At 37.9% G+C, this 15,457-nt stretch overlaps 1 pseudogene; it reads left to right on the top strand.

The window, feature by feature from the left end:
* The first annotated feature begins 10,352 nt into the window (after positions 1-10,352).
* LOC114034695 lies at positions 10,353-11,028 on the top strand (annotated as a pseudogene).
* Positions 11,029-15,457: the final 4,429 nt, after the last annotated feature.

Genomic DNA, 15,457 nt, shown 5'->3' with positions numbered 1-15,457 from the left:
CTTGGTAGAAGGCTGCTTACTTTCTCAAAGCTTTCTAGCCTGCCCCAAAGCTTGTGATTTTTAAAAAACTAAATGGAGTAGCTAATGAAATCCTACATTCAAAACACACTTCAAGAAGCATTTTTTTTTCTAAATTTTTTTTTTTTGGCTTTTTGGTGAGGCAATTGGGGTTAAGTGACTTGCCCAGGGTCACACAGCTAGTAAGTGTCACGTGTCTGAGGTTAGATTTGAACTCAGGTCCTCCTGACTCTAAGGCCAGAGCTCTATCAACTGTGCCACCTAGCTGCCCCCCAATAAGCATTTATTAGGTGACTACTTGGTACTGGGACACTGGGGATAGAAAGAAAAAAGAAAAAAAAAACAAAAACAAAAGAATCTCTGACTTCAAGGTGTGAATTTCACTTGAGTATAGAGGTGCAGTGTGTGCCCAGATGATTAATGACAAGGTTATTTGAGGAGGGATTGAACCTTTCACTATTGGGGTTGAGGGGAGGGCAGGTCCAGAAAGGCTTTCAAGAGGAAGTGACCATCAGCTGAGCTCTAAAGGAACATAATTAAGCAGGAGTGCATTCCAGGTATGGGATATTGCTTGTTCAAATGATGTGAGGTGGGAGAACATAGACAAGTCTAGTTTGGCATAGAATGAATGACGTGTGGTAATATGAATTAAGGATGGAAAAATTTGTTTGAGTGAGATTGTGGTGGTCCAAATACCCAACTTTAGATTCAAAGTAGTGAAATATTTAACTAGGAAAATGATTTATTTTGTAATAATAACTCATTTGGATCATCAGATTATATGTCAGTTAAATTTATCTCCGCCTCTCCTCCCCCCAAAAAAAGTTATCTTGGCCAAGTCTAACTTAGTGAAACAAATTAAGACAATGAGCCACTAGTTAATGACCCCCAAGTTCCTAGGATTTTTACTCTAGCTGCCCTAGGTGAGCAGCAAGGAAGCATAGTTAATGGAGCACCAGGCTTGGAATCAGGAAAACCTGAGTTCAAATCCAGCCTCAGACACTTACTAGCTGTGTGACCCTGGGAAAATCACTTAACCCGATTGCCTCAGGTTCCTTATCTGTAAAATAAGCTGGAGAAGAAAATGGCAAACCTCTTCAGTGTCTTTCCAAGAAATGGGTCCCAAAGAGTTGGAAATTACTAAATGACTGAACAACAACCTGACATCACTGTGCTGGGAACTTCCAGGTAAACTTCCTTACTAATCCAGGTTGACATCTTCTGTGCAAATTCTAGTCTGAGAGACTGGAGAAGTTAAGTGACTTGCACAAGGTCACACAGCTGTCAGAGGCAGGACTTGAACCAGGTCTTTCTAACTTTGGGGCCAGATTCCTATTCACTATATTATGATGTCTCTGCCAAAATAAACAAAACAGAACAAAAACGTTGAAGTTATATGAAAACAAAATGGGGAATAAAAAATTTAACACAATTTGAGACACAATTTGATTATGTATATTTCTACTTGCATATTAATATACACATACATATACATACACACATACGTATGTATCTAAAATATTTTTATAGCTTTTGTAAGATACATTAACTATTAGAAAAAAATACAGCTTCTATGGAATATCATAAATGCTCTTATCCTATATTTGAATGCTGAAAGTTATTTCTGTGCAAAGTTTGAGCCTAGAGGGAAGTATATGAGAATATAATTGAGATAGGCAAAGGGGCTCTTTAAATTTGAAGTAGGATTAGAATATTAAATTAGGAATGAGGATTGCTGCATTTGTGCAGGTTTGTATATGTGTGTAAGGGGAGTTACTCTGATATGTTTCTAAGCTTGTCTAGGAAATTTCTATCTGGGATGGAAGAGAAAGTGGGAAGTATGATGGGATGAAAGAAATACCTTTGGTCCTGAAGGCAGAAGTAGGAGGGGTTGGACATTTATTTGGAGGAGGGATTAGGTTCATTTTTTTTTTTTGATCCCAAAGAGCCCAACTAGGATCAATAAGTAAAAGCTACTTAGAGGCTCATTAAGTTTGTTGCCGGTGCAGCCCCAGTGTGTCCAGGAGCACAGGAAGGGCTGACAACAGCTGGGTTGTGAGACTGAAATGAAGTATGGATGTAAAGGACTTTGCAAACGTTACAGCACCATATACATACCAGTTATTATTATTATTATTAGTTTCCAGTCTGGTTGTGACTTCATTTCCTAAGCCTTCTTCTACTGTAGGCCTGCTGAGCTCAAGTAATGTTTACAGAGCAATACATTAGTGTGCTGGTAAATGCTTAATAAGCAGGCTCTGGGGGAAAATACACACACACATTTTACTAACACTTCTAAAAATACAGTCAATCAACAAAACAATAAATCAAACCCTAGTTGGTAGTGATTGCTGATTTCTGAGGTGTCAATGCTCAAACTCAAAATTTAGCCACAGCTCACTCACCAGCTGGTTAGAGCTAGCTCCAACTACTGCTGTCTGATCTGGTGTCTGCACACCCTCCCTAAACTGGCATGTCTGGGGTTTTATCTAGAGTAGCAAGGGAACTAGCCGTGGCCTTGACCATGTTATTACTCAAAGCTTTCTTGGGATATTAGGGGTAAACCTTGATTGTGAGAAGTTTATACTTCTACTATTTACTACTACAGTTCCTGAGCATGTAGAGTACACACTTGTTTCCTATTTACACAAAATCAGCTATCACAATCCTTACTCACAGTGGGCTTGCATTTGAATGAAGAAAACAAGCACTTATTAAAAACATATCTAGAGTCAAGATTATGCATAATAGTTACTCAGTGGAAAGTAAAAGCAGGAATAATCAAAACAAAACTGTCTACTAATAAATCTAGGTCACATTGTTCTACCAATGCACTCAGTGTCTGTGGTGAAGAGGGGTCACACGTGTATAGAAACTTAGTAGGGAGGTACATGAATGGGGAACCTATGTGCCTGAGCAACATACAACTTCAGACTGTAGACTTTGATTCCCTTGATCCCTTGAGAAATAGTCTGCACTGAGCAAGCTAGCTGCTACATTTCTGGTCCTCACTATTCTTTTGTTAGGGAAAGTCATTCTTATCCTGCTCTTGAGTCAATGAAACAGTCTCAGTCTCCTTTAGCTCATCGATACCCTTAACAAGGCACTAAAAATAGCATTATGCTCTTTCAGTGACAAGAGAGTTGCCAAGCTCCTCTGATCTACAAATAGCTGGAAATTCATATTGCTAAAATGGCTATCAACAAAGCCCAGTTCTTCTCACAGCAAAGCAGATGCAAAGCCTGTCTTTCCTCTACTTGCTTCCTGTTTCTGCTTAAAAGAGAGGTTGGCAACTCCTAAGAGGCTCATCATCTCTCATGCTTTAGATGGCAAATAAACTCAAAGAGTTCTGTATCTGGCATCAGGATTTAGCTCATTTTTAATTAGGATAGCAGTTGAAAAGCTATTTTAGCTCTGTTAGCCTTTCTTCAATCATTCAGCAAAATAATACTTCTCTTCCCATCACCAGGATCATGTTAAAACAACCCAGGAGCTGTCTCTTCTGTAAGCCTTCCCTGTCTTCTGTTCTGTTTATTTTGATACCTTCTGCAGCTTATTGTGATTTTTTTTTCCCATCTAACTTTTCTTATGTCTTTTCCTCTGGCTACCTATAGCTACCAACATCTCAAATAAGAGCTCCTGCTGGTCAGTAAATCATGTTTACTATATACTCCCCCCAAAAAAAATTCTTCAAGAAATACAACTTTCTTCAGATATGACCCCAATAGTTTTTATATAGACTTCCTATGGTTACTAAAGTTATTTGATCTATAATTTTGTCAGTTACAACCTTCAAAATCCTAAACACAGTCATGTTCAAATGAGCTGATAGACCATAATGCCCTTTATCCATTATTACCTCTGACATTGTACTGACTTCAAACAGATACTCTGATTCCATCTGAGAGGTCATCTGGACCTCAGAACAGTCTATTTCTTTTAAGTATTTTATCTAAAAGGCTGTTTTTTCTAAAACTTTTTAAAAAATTCGTTTTCCTTGCACAAATTTCTTTCTTTGACCCTTTCAGCAGCCAAATGTATGCACAAGAGAGGGGATAGTACTGTACAGAAGAAGCAACAAACAAACATAAAAAGCAACTTTCTAACCATGAAAGCTATCTAAAAACAAAATCAGCTGTCTTGGAAGCTAGTGGGTTCCCTCTCACTGGAGGTTTTTAATCCAAGTTTGAACGATCCCTTGATGATTATGTCATAAAGGTGACTCTTGTTGAGGTATAAATTGGATCAAATTGTCTATGAGGGCCCTTCTAACTCTGAGAGAGAGAGCTATGGGAAGTCTCACTTGTCTATATCCTGGGAAGAGTGTATTTTTCTAGTGGGATATTTGGAGGGTCTGGTTGGTGGTTTCTAAGGTTGTCTGGTCTAGTGACTGGCTTTGCAATTCTGATCATGGATAGTATGAAACCCTCAGTCAATTGTTTCCTGGAAAATTCCAGGCATGAAAAGACATAGCTTATTTACAGGAATTAGGATGATACCAAAACCAAACCTCATCTGGCCTAACCAGGCCTTGTTTCTGACTTCTGGACTTCAAAACTATGCCTCTGCCCCCACCCATTTTAGTGTGTGTGTGTGTGTGTGTGTGTGTGTGTGTGTGTGTGTGTGTGTGTGTATGTGTATGTGTGTGTGTGTGTGTGTGTGTGAGTTTCCTTCCATTTGGATGTAACGGCTCTTTGTACAGTGCCTGGATTATAGTAAGTGCTTAATAAATCCATCCTTCCTTCCTTCCTTCCTTCCTTCCTTCCTTCCTTCCTTCCTTCCTTCCTTCCTTCCTTCCTTCCTTCCTTCCTTCCTTCTTTCCTTCCTTCCTTCCTTCTTTCTTTCCTTCTTTCCTTCTTTTTTTCCTTCCCCAAAGAGAAGACACACTAACAAAGTCTGTCTGCTTGGAGGTGTATGGCTTCAGGGATAACTAAGATTTATGCCCCTCATCTCTTCTAGACGTGGGCAAATCCACAGGGAGTAGAAATTTTGAATGAAAATATCCTTTGGTCTTTGGAAGTGAGTCCACTTGAATTCATTCACCCAGTTCCCAACAAATTGGCACTTAGCATTCAGAAGTGTTAGGGAGCCCAGCTAATTTGTGAACATTCCTGGAATATCTTTCCCCATTGTCAATGAATTACCGCTACTCTAGATATCCACTGTAGGAAAAAAATCGTGTTATACTTGGTAACAAAGAATAATGCATTTCCCCAACCACATGGATATCAAAAGCCTATGTTGGAAGGTTAGTGCTGAACTGAATCAGATACCACTTTACACATTGACTCTAAATATGTTACTTTTCCCACATAATTGAGGGGGTAAAATGCATGAACCTCAAATTACATTTCCTCTATATTTATATGTATTTATGTATGTATGTATGTATGAGACGTTATCAGAAGTCCACTGAACTTCTGATTTGTAAACTTCACTTCCAGTGTCTGGTGCATACAATTGCTTGGGACTTCAAAACAAATTTGTGCTTCCAGAGTGCAGCAGTTGGTGCTTTGCAGGAGGCAAGTGAAGCCTCTGGTAGGCCTATTTTAGGACAGCAACCTATGTGCCATCCATGTCAAATGTGTCATAATCATGCCGAAAGATATCTAGGTAGCATGCTGCATACATGGAGAACACATTTAAACACACACACATATAAACATTTAGGCATTATGTAGATATATTATATATATATATATACATATGTGTGTGTATGTGTTGAAACAAAAGAAACAGTTAAATATGAAATTTATATATTTTCATAATGCCTCTCTCATAGACCTATCTGTATATACATATACATGTATACACACACACACACACACGTATAATGTCTCCCTCACAGATGGGTATGTATGTGTGTGTGTATAAAAATATATATACATACATACATACATACATATATATAAAACCAAAGGAAACATTTAAATATGAAATTTATATATTTATATAATCCCTCCCTCATAGGCCTATGTATATATATATATATGCCTCCCTCATATCTGGCTTTAGACACTAGCTGTATGACGCTGGGCAAGTCACTTAACCCTGTTTGCCTCAGTTTCCTCATCTGTAAAATGAGCTGGAGAAGGAAATGGCAAATTACTGCAGTATCTTTGCCAAGAAAACCCCAACTAGGGTCACAAAGAGTTGGACATGACTGTAATGACTGAAGAAAAACAACTCTCTCTCCTCTCTCTCTTTCTCTCTCTCTCTCTTTCTCTCTTCTCTCTCTCTCTCTGATGCCTCCTTCATGGACCTGTCTGTTGTTCATATTTAAATGTTTTCCTTGGTTATACACACACACAAACACACACACACAGATACATATCACACACACATACACACACACACAGGTACATAGTGCTTAAATGTAATGTGAGGTTCATGCATTTCCCCCTTCCACTATGAATATGTACGTGTGTATATATGTACACATATGTATTTTATATTCATGATTTTAAATAGCATATACAGATATTTTTACTCAAATATTTGGATAATTAACATCCACATGAACGTCAAAAAAAAAAAAACCAAAACCCTTCAGCTGGAAAGAACATTATATTTGGATCCAGGGAGTCTAGTTTTAATCCTGGCTTTGCTATTTACTAGCTGTATGTCCTTAGACAAGTCAATTCTGTTTTCTATGCCTCAGTTTTCTCCCCTGAAAAATATGGGGGTTAGGCTAGATCAGAGTTGCCAAAAATGTGGCCCACAACTTTCCAGAGAGCTTCCAGAACCAGATTAAAATGAAATTTGGAAATGTATAATAAAATAAAAATACAATAGAACATAGATAAGTTAATATGTAGTTTTCTAAGATGATATGAGGCCTTCAGGGGGCCTGTTGATGGCTCCTGTTTCTCTTTGAGTTTGACACTACTGGGTCAGATGATCTACAAAGTCCTTTCAAATTCTGAGAGTTATGAAACCTTATAGAATTATCAGAATAATTTGGATACATAGACTAGATAACTCTATTTTCTTAAACTATCTGTAGAAAGCTCCTTCCTCTACAAAATAATGGGATTTGATGTCTATGTTGCAAGTTTCAAAATACAAAAGTTTTTAATTTTCCTCAATGGTAAGAACTTGTTCATTCTCTCTTGCACAATGGGCAACATAAGCAGTTGAGCTCACCAGCAGCAAGGAAAATTTCAGGCATGAGAAGACACAGCTTGTTGACAGAGATTAGACTAATGCCCCAAACAAACCACATCAAACCATTAGAGTCTTTTAAAAATAAGAGCCTGAATTAAAAAGCAAAATAATGAAGTGAAATCCATTAAGCCAGATTTAATATTGAGCTTCAGTCAGGACTGTCACCAGCAGTCATTAGAGCTGCCTTAAGGTAGCAGACAATATAATGAAGGCTGGAAGCTGGTTTCTATTCTTCTCCCCTACATCCATCCAGATTAATGGAAATGCTCTGGACTGGAAGCAAAGATTGCTTCTATAGTTTCTGTGATTTTCTGGCAAGAGTGATAGGGTGGAAAGAACACAAGATTTGGGATTAGAGAGTTTTAATTCAAACCCCATCTCAGCCTTCTCACACCGGTGTGAACTTGGGTAAATGCCTTCACTTCTCTGGGACTCAGTGTCCCTCTCCATCAAACGAGGGACATAAGGGAATAAATAACCTTTAATGTCTCACTCAGCTTTAAATCTGGGATGCTGTGATTCTAGCATAAGCAGCTAGGTGACTCAGTGAATAGAGCGCCAGGCCTGGAGTCAGGAAGACCTGAGTTCAAATGCAGCCTCGGACACTTACTGGCTGGTTGACCCTTGGCAAAACACTTAACCCTGTTTGCCTCAGTTTCTTCATTTGTAAAATGATCTGGGAAAGGAAATGGCAGAACACTCTTTGCCAAGAAAACCCCAAATGGGATCGTGAAGAGTCAGAAGTGACTGAAACTACTGAGCAACAATGACAAAAATGCTATGATCCATGATGATGATTTGAAATCTTATTTAGTTGTATGTGCTTGTGTGTGTGCACATTCTAGGAACTGCAACAGGTCAGGCAAATCTCATGATTCATAAATACTGAACATAGTTGTTGTGTGCCCTGATTGAGCCCAGCTAGCAGATCTATGTAGCCTGGTTGTGGGAGTCACAAAACAAATGCTTAGTGTACTGATGATAATTGGATTCAAAGAGATTACAAAAGGACATGGAAGGAGAATTGAGAATAAATAATAGCTAAGGAGCTAGGATCCTTAATTTAGTAGATGAAGAATAATAGTCTATGAGCACTGGATTTTGCATCCATTGAACTGAAGTTTAAATTGAGTTTGGTGGGTATTTAACTTTGGATTTCTCACAGGTTTAAAAATTTAAGTCAGGTTCAGCTTCTGCTGCAAAGCAAAGTAAGAGAGAAATTAGCAATTGACTTAAAAACAAAACTAGTAGATGCTGAAAGAGCATTTCATAATCCCACACATGGAATGATTATTCATGAAAACTATACTCTTGAGTCTAGAAAAATAAATTTGGATATATAGAAAAGATATAAATTTGGATATATAGAAAAGATATATGTAAAAATTAAAGTATATGAATTAATCTTCCATTTTCTTTGCTTTTCTCTTTTCACTGAAATAAAACTCTATCTTTTTAAGAGCAATATTATTCCAGTGATAGGTGGCTGGGGCTCATAGAATACCACAATCTTAGAGAAATAAAAATTTCAAGTCACCCAAAATGCAACTGAGAAATGCATGATGGGTGGAAATAAACCGAATCACATTACCAACAAGAAGAAGAGTCATGAAAGATGACATCAGAGGTTGTAGCAAAAGTGAAGAAGTGTCCTAGAATGTCCTAGAGGAAGGTCCCCAGCATGTTATATGCACCCCTCAGCATAGGGAGTAGATGTTCAACAGATGTTTGAATGTGTAAATTACTGTGATGATTTAAAAAAAATCCCTTTTGTTAAAAAAAAATTAGGCAGATTTTTCTATTTGTGTCTTATTTCAATACTTTGATGAGTTTATTATCTTATCTATATTGTAATTCCTTTCATCAATGAACATTGCCAGCCTTCCATGTTTTTCCATCATATACGTTTCTTATTCATATCCTTCATAGAGATTCCATTTAATACGCTGGAGGCCTTCTTTTGATTCTTTTGTTTCATGAGGACTAGAGGAGCACTCAAGCTATCCAGAGATAACAAATAAATAGAGTGTTCAAAGGGTCATAGGACTGAAAGGAGTCAGCACAAGCTTTTATGGAGAGGTACATGATGTTTTGCTCAACCTCAACTGCTTTGATCAGTAGAATTCCCTCCAGTTTAACAAAAGGCTAAAGGGGTCCATGCTACTGCTGCAAGGAGGCTGGTGCAGGGGAATAAAAACAAGATTTAGAGTCAGAGGATTTGAGTTCAAATCACAGTTCTGCTGCTTTCTATATACTTACGTGACCTAGGACCACAGTTTCTTTATCCATAAAATTAGAATGCAGGACTAGATGTCTTTAAGTTCCCTCCTCCCAGCTCTGACTCTATGATATCTTCCAACTCTAGTCCTACATATAATCCTATGACAGTTGTGCTTGTTCTGAAAGCAACCTGTAAGGATTTGTTGTGTTGGCAGAGATCTATAACCCATCTGCAGTCAATAGCACCCTCCCATCATCATACATTGGAGCAACTGTGTGTCAATGCATCTTTATTCATGTCAGCCAGGCCGAGTGAAGATGGGCAATGCCTGCTAGGAATTATATTGCTTAGAGCATGGTATCCAAACCAATGATACCATGTCCAATGACAGACCTTGTGGGACTGGGGGTGACTCCTGCAATACCTTCTTCACTGAGACAGGAACTGGCAAATAAATGCCCAGAATAATTTTTGTAGATTTGTATCCTGATGTAATAGATAAGATTAGGCCCAGCATCTTTAAGCAGCTGTTCTACTAATAGCAGCTGATTTTGGCAAGGAAGATGATACTAAAAACTATGCTTGTGGCCATTATACTATTGGAAAGGAGAATGTTGCTCTTGTATCAGAGTGCATGCGAAAATTGTCAGATCAATGCATGGCTACAGGGATTTTTAATATTTCATAGTTTTGGGAGTGTCAAAGGCTCAGGTTTCTCTTCATTCTCTGAGTTTGCTATCTAACAAGCCCAATTGGAATCTACAATTGGAGAAGAGCCCTATGATGACATCCAAACACAACTGGATCATTCAGACCATGCCTTCAAGGTAGATAATGAGGCCATCTATGAATCTGCTGCAAGAAACTGGACCAGTGTCCCCATTCACACAAACTTCAACCAAGCCTTTTTCTCTATAAGTACCTCCCTGTGATTTGATGGTACTCTCAACGTGAACTTCCTATCTTGGTTCCTTATCTCTACACCCACTTCTCCCTGGTCATCTATTTGCCTTCTGTCTCTGCTGAAAAGGCTTATCAGCAGCACAGTAATTGAGATCTTCTGTGACTGCTTTCACCCCTCCAACCAGATGGTGAAGTGTGACCCATGCCAAGGCAAGTACATGATTTGCTGCTTGATATACTGAGGTGATGTAGTATTCAGTCATTGCCATGATCAAACCATTCAGTTTGTAGACTGGTGTTCCACCGGCTTCAAGGTTGACATCAATTTCCAACTTTATCTCTAGTGCCAGCTGGCTAGTTAGCTAAGACGCAGTGGGCAGTATGCATGTTTTTTAAGTAACACTACAGACATTGCTGAAGCCTGGATCCATCTAGAACACAAAATTGACCTAATATATACCAAGTAGGCATTTATGCATTAGTGTGTGAGGGAGAACGTGGAAGAAGAATTCTCTGAGGTCTAGGAGGATTTAACTGCCCTGGAGAAGGATTATGAGGGAGTAGGCACAAAATCTGTAGAGGATGAAGATGAAAGTGAGGAATTCTCAAAGGGAGCAAGCAACAAAGTTCATCTGGCCTATTCACCTTTTGTACCTTTCTCTTTTCCCACCACTCCAAATAAAATCTTTCCTCGCTTGCAATTAAAAATAAAGAAATAAGATTACCCTCTAACAAAGAAGCTCTTGGTTCCTGATTTAATTAAGGTGTTTCCATAATACTTTGTAGGGCAGAACAATTATTAATGGAAATATAAGCACACCTTCAACATTCTTTATTTCAGAAACTTGGGCCAAAATATTACAAACTTTATATTGCAGAAACTTGTAACTACATATTTGTTGAATTACAATATTCCAGAGTTGGAAGTGACTTCATAAGTCTTTTGTCCTTTTGTCTCAAACCATGACTGAACAGAACTTTCTTTAGCATTCCTGCCAAGTGGTCATTCAGTCTCTGTTTGCTGACTTCCAGTAATGGGAAACCCACTAGCAGGGGTGGCCCGTTCCAATTTTAGATATCTTTGATTGCCAACAAGTTTTACTGTACTAAAGTGGTTTCCATCTGCTCCACCTCTAACTTTCAATGAGTCTGTGACAAAAATAATTCCAGGCAACCAGATGTCAGTGATAAGAAGACATGTTCAGTTAACATAATTTGAATTTACTGTGGTTTAGTTGATTTCCAAAGTCATTACAAGAATAAAAACTAGTATTAACATTAAAAAGGGAAATAACTTCATAAGAATAATTTGATAATTTTGTACTCGAGTTGTATCTTTGTATTAGTATGTGGGAGACCCTGGATCCTAAAAGGCTTGTTGAGCTACGTGAAAGGTCTGGGATCATGGGATCATTGAGTTATAGCTAGAAGGTACCATAAAGGTCATCTAGTCCAACTTTCTCATTTTCAGATAAAGAAACTGAGGCCCAAAGCTGAAGTAGTTTGCCAAAGATTATAGTTAGTAAATAGAAGAACCAAGATTTTAAACTGGATTCTTTGACTCCAACTCTGGTGTCCTTTCCATTAATATCTAGCAGGTCTTACAATATCAGAAGGGCTGAGTTCTGAATTGTGTATTCTTATCCTGGAAGCAAGATAGATAAGCATGGAGAGAATTATCATTGGGTGTTGGCCATCAAATTTCCCCCCTCTCCCATTACAGGAATATGGCCCAAGAGGAAATCGTCTTCTAATGGATGGAGCACCTTTGATCTGTGTGGGTGGAGGGAGAACCATTTATTGATACAACTAAAATGGTGGATCTTGCAAATATAAGGTTGATGTAGAATTTTGCTTGTGGAGTAATGTACTGGGCTTGGACTTAGTATGCCTTGGGTTCAAATCCTGCTTCTGACACTTGTTAATTGTATGATCCTGGAAAAGTAAGTTAATTTCTGTGTTTCAGGAAACTTTCAGAACTTACTTACAAAGGAATAAATGAGGTGACATTTACATTGGTGGAGAGAGTTCTCACACTAGGAATTCTCCTCCCTGATGAAATAATGGATCCTTCCATGTTAATGTCCATCTAAGACCAAGGTAGTTTGGGTTATTGTAGTTTTTTTTTATAGCCATACTGATGAGATGACCACTAGTCTACCATGGTCCAACACTGGCATCACATGGCTAAACATGTTAATTACATAGACATATTGATAGTAATGATTATCCCATGGAGCAGAATGGGTAATTTGCATTCTCATGTCATCATGAAAGCTGGTGTTCTCAGTATTGATGAATCATTTTTCAGCAGCTTTTTTAGGCTTAAAATATTCAGTATTAGACATACTGTTTTCTTCCCATTTCAGCCAAGTTTAATTTCTCTTCACCAGCTTTGTTTTTATAAAGTAAAATTAATGCATAATTTCAGTGTTTAAATCTCAATTCTCAGTGAATTCATGGCAGATTGCAAGTGAATATGATTTGTTCGTTAACACCTAATGGCTTGAAATAATTTATTGTGCAAACATTTTGAGGAAAATGAGGCCACTTGAGCAAAAGCAGCTTAGGAAATGTTACTTGTTTATCTAATAAACTACCCTAGGGTGAGCAAGTACATTAGCATTGCACAAACTTTCTGACTTATTCATCATCACTATTTATTATTAAAACTTTATCTGTTTCAACTTAGTGAATAGCTGCCTTGGGATACGCAGCCCACAGCAACAACAACAAAATAAAGTTTATGCAATTTGCATAATATCGCACAAAGAATATTAGCTTAGAACAATATGAATCCCTTGATCATTTGCAGAACCCTTTGGTGTTTAATGTTGGTAAATATTTAAATAACAGCGAGCTTATATAATTATAAAAATTTCTCTTCCTAATCTGCCCAGGATGTAAAGATGTTGTAAATCATCTTGATTATATAGTTTGGCTGGGAGAAAATGAGGATGTGATCGAGAAACACTTGTTGATTGTATTTGCTTTTCAGGAATGACAAGGATGTTGGCACCAGCTTACCTGGGTGGCAGCCAAAGGCCCAAGTCCTGTTCTTTACTCAATTTTGTAGTAGCGTCAATAACTAGGTAAACTGGGCACTGTACACAGTAATCCCTCAATAAGTATTGTGGAAAATTGTTCCCAGAATTCTAGACCCACCTTTACTATATATCATGTCATTACACTATTTAAAAAATATCCTGGCTTCTTTCAGAGCTCTCAGCGCTAGACAGTAAGGGGGTTGAACAACTGATCAGAAGGAGATTACAGAGGTCTTTTTGCTGGCACTGGGGGGCAGGACTCTTGCTTTGCTTGTATTGAGATCTGGGTTGCAGTCCTGGGTGGCAGTCCCAGGTTGAGGAAGAGTACTAGCATACCAGAGCTTATAGCCACAGGGACCTTTGTCACAGTTCCAGAGCAGAAAAGAGTGCTTGTGGTCATTCACAGATCAGATATAGGACAGGACAGTAGTAAATACACCTGTCCTTAGATCATATCACCTTGGAAGAACTGAAAACTTATGGTTCCCTAGAAATATCTCTGAAAACAGCTGTACAAAACCCCTGGAGTTTGGGACAGTGCTCTCTCTACCCTAAAAGCAGTGCCCCATTTTAACAGAGAATTAAAAGTCAAGAAATAGACTAGAAAAATGAGCAAATAGATAAAAATTCTGATCAAAGAAAGTTATTATGGTGACAAGGAAGATCAAAATACACTCAGAAGAAGATAAAGTCAAGGCTCCTACATCCAAAGCCTCTAAGAAAAATATGAATGAGTCTTATGCCATGGAAGAGCTCAAAAAGGATTTTGAAAATAAAGTAAGAGAGGTAGAAGAAAAGTTGGGAAGAAAAGTGAGAATGATGCAAGAAAGTCATGCAAAATGAGTCAACAGCTTGGTAAAGGAGACACACAAAAAATACTGAAGAAAACAACACCTTAAAAAACAGACTAGGCCAAATGGTAAAAGAGGCAGAAGAATTTACTGATGAAAATAATTCCTTAAAAATTAGAATTAAGAAAATGGAAGCTAATGACTTTATAAGAATTCAATAAACAATAAAATAAAACCAAAAGATTGAAAAAAAACCAGAAAACAATGTGAAATATCTCATTGGAAAAATAACTGTCATGGAAAATAGATTCAGGAGAGATAATTTAAAAATTATTAAACTACCTGAAAGCCACAATCAAAAAAAGAGCCTAGACATCATCTTTAAAGAAATTATCAAAGAAAACTGCCCTGATATTCTAGAACTAGAGGGTAAAATAGAAATAGAAAGAACCCATTGATCACCTCCTGAAAGAGATCCCACAATGAAAACTCCCAAGAATATTATAGTGAAATTCTAGAGCTCTCAGGTCGAGGAGAGAATATTGCAAGCAGCCAGAAAGAAACAATTCAAATATTGTGGAGCCACAGTCAAGATAACACAAGATTTAGCAGCTTCTACATCAAAAGATTAGAGGTCTTGGAATATGATATTCTGGAGGGCAAAGGAGCTAGGATTACAACCATGAATCACCTATTCAGCAAGCTGAGTATAATCCTTCAGGGGAAAAATGGGCATTCAATGAGATTGAGGACTTTGAAGAATTCTTGATGATAAGACCAGAACTGAATAGAAAATCTGACTTTCAAATACAAGAGTTAAGGGACACATAAAAAAGTAATCAGGAAAGGGAAATCATAAGTGACTTAATAAGGTTAAACTGTTTATATTCCTACATGGGAAGATGATACTTAAAACTCATAAAGATGTTCTTATTTTTAGGGCAGTTAGGAGTATATACAGACAGAGGGCAAAGGTGTGAGTTGAATATGAAGGGATATGTAAAAAAATAAAATTAAGGAGTGAGAAAGAGGAATGCACTGGGAGAAATGGAAAGGGAGGTGTAGAATGAGGTAAATTATTTCACATAAAAGGGGCAAAGAAAAGCTTTTACAGTGGAGGGAAAGATGGGGGAAAAGGTGGGGGGAGGGGTGAACCTTACTGTCATCAGAACTGGCTCAAAGAGGAGATACATACACACTCAATTGGGTATAGAAATCTACCTTCCCTACATGAAAGTAGGAGGGGAGGGGGATAAGAGAAGGGTGTGTGTGATAGAAGAGAAGGAAGATTGTGGGAGGCAGTAGTCAGA

This window comes from Vombatus ursinus, unplaced genomic scaffold (assembly GCF_900497805.2).
Source record: "Vombatus ursinus unplaced genomic scaffold, bare-nosed wombat genome assembly UNPS02000580.1, whole genome shotgun sequence".
Taxonomy (NCBI): Eukaryota; Metazoa; Chordata; class Mammalia; order Diprotodontia; family Vombatidae; genus Vombatus; species Vombatus ursinus.
The sequence above is the reverse complement of the archived record's forward strand: the minus strand, read 5'-3'. Positions and strand labels throughout refer to the sequence as shown.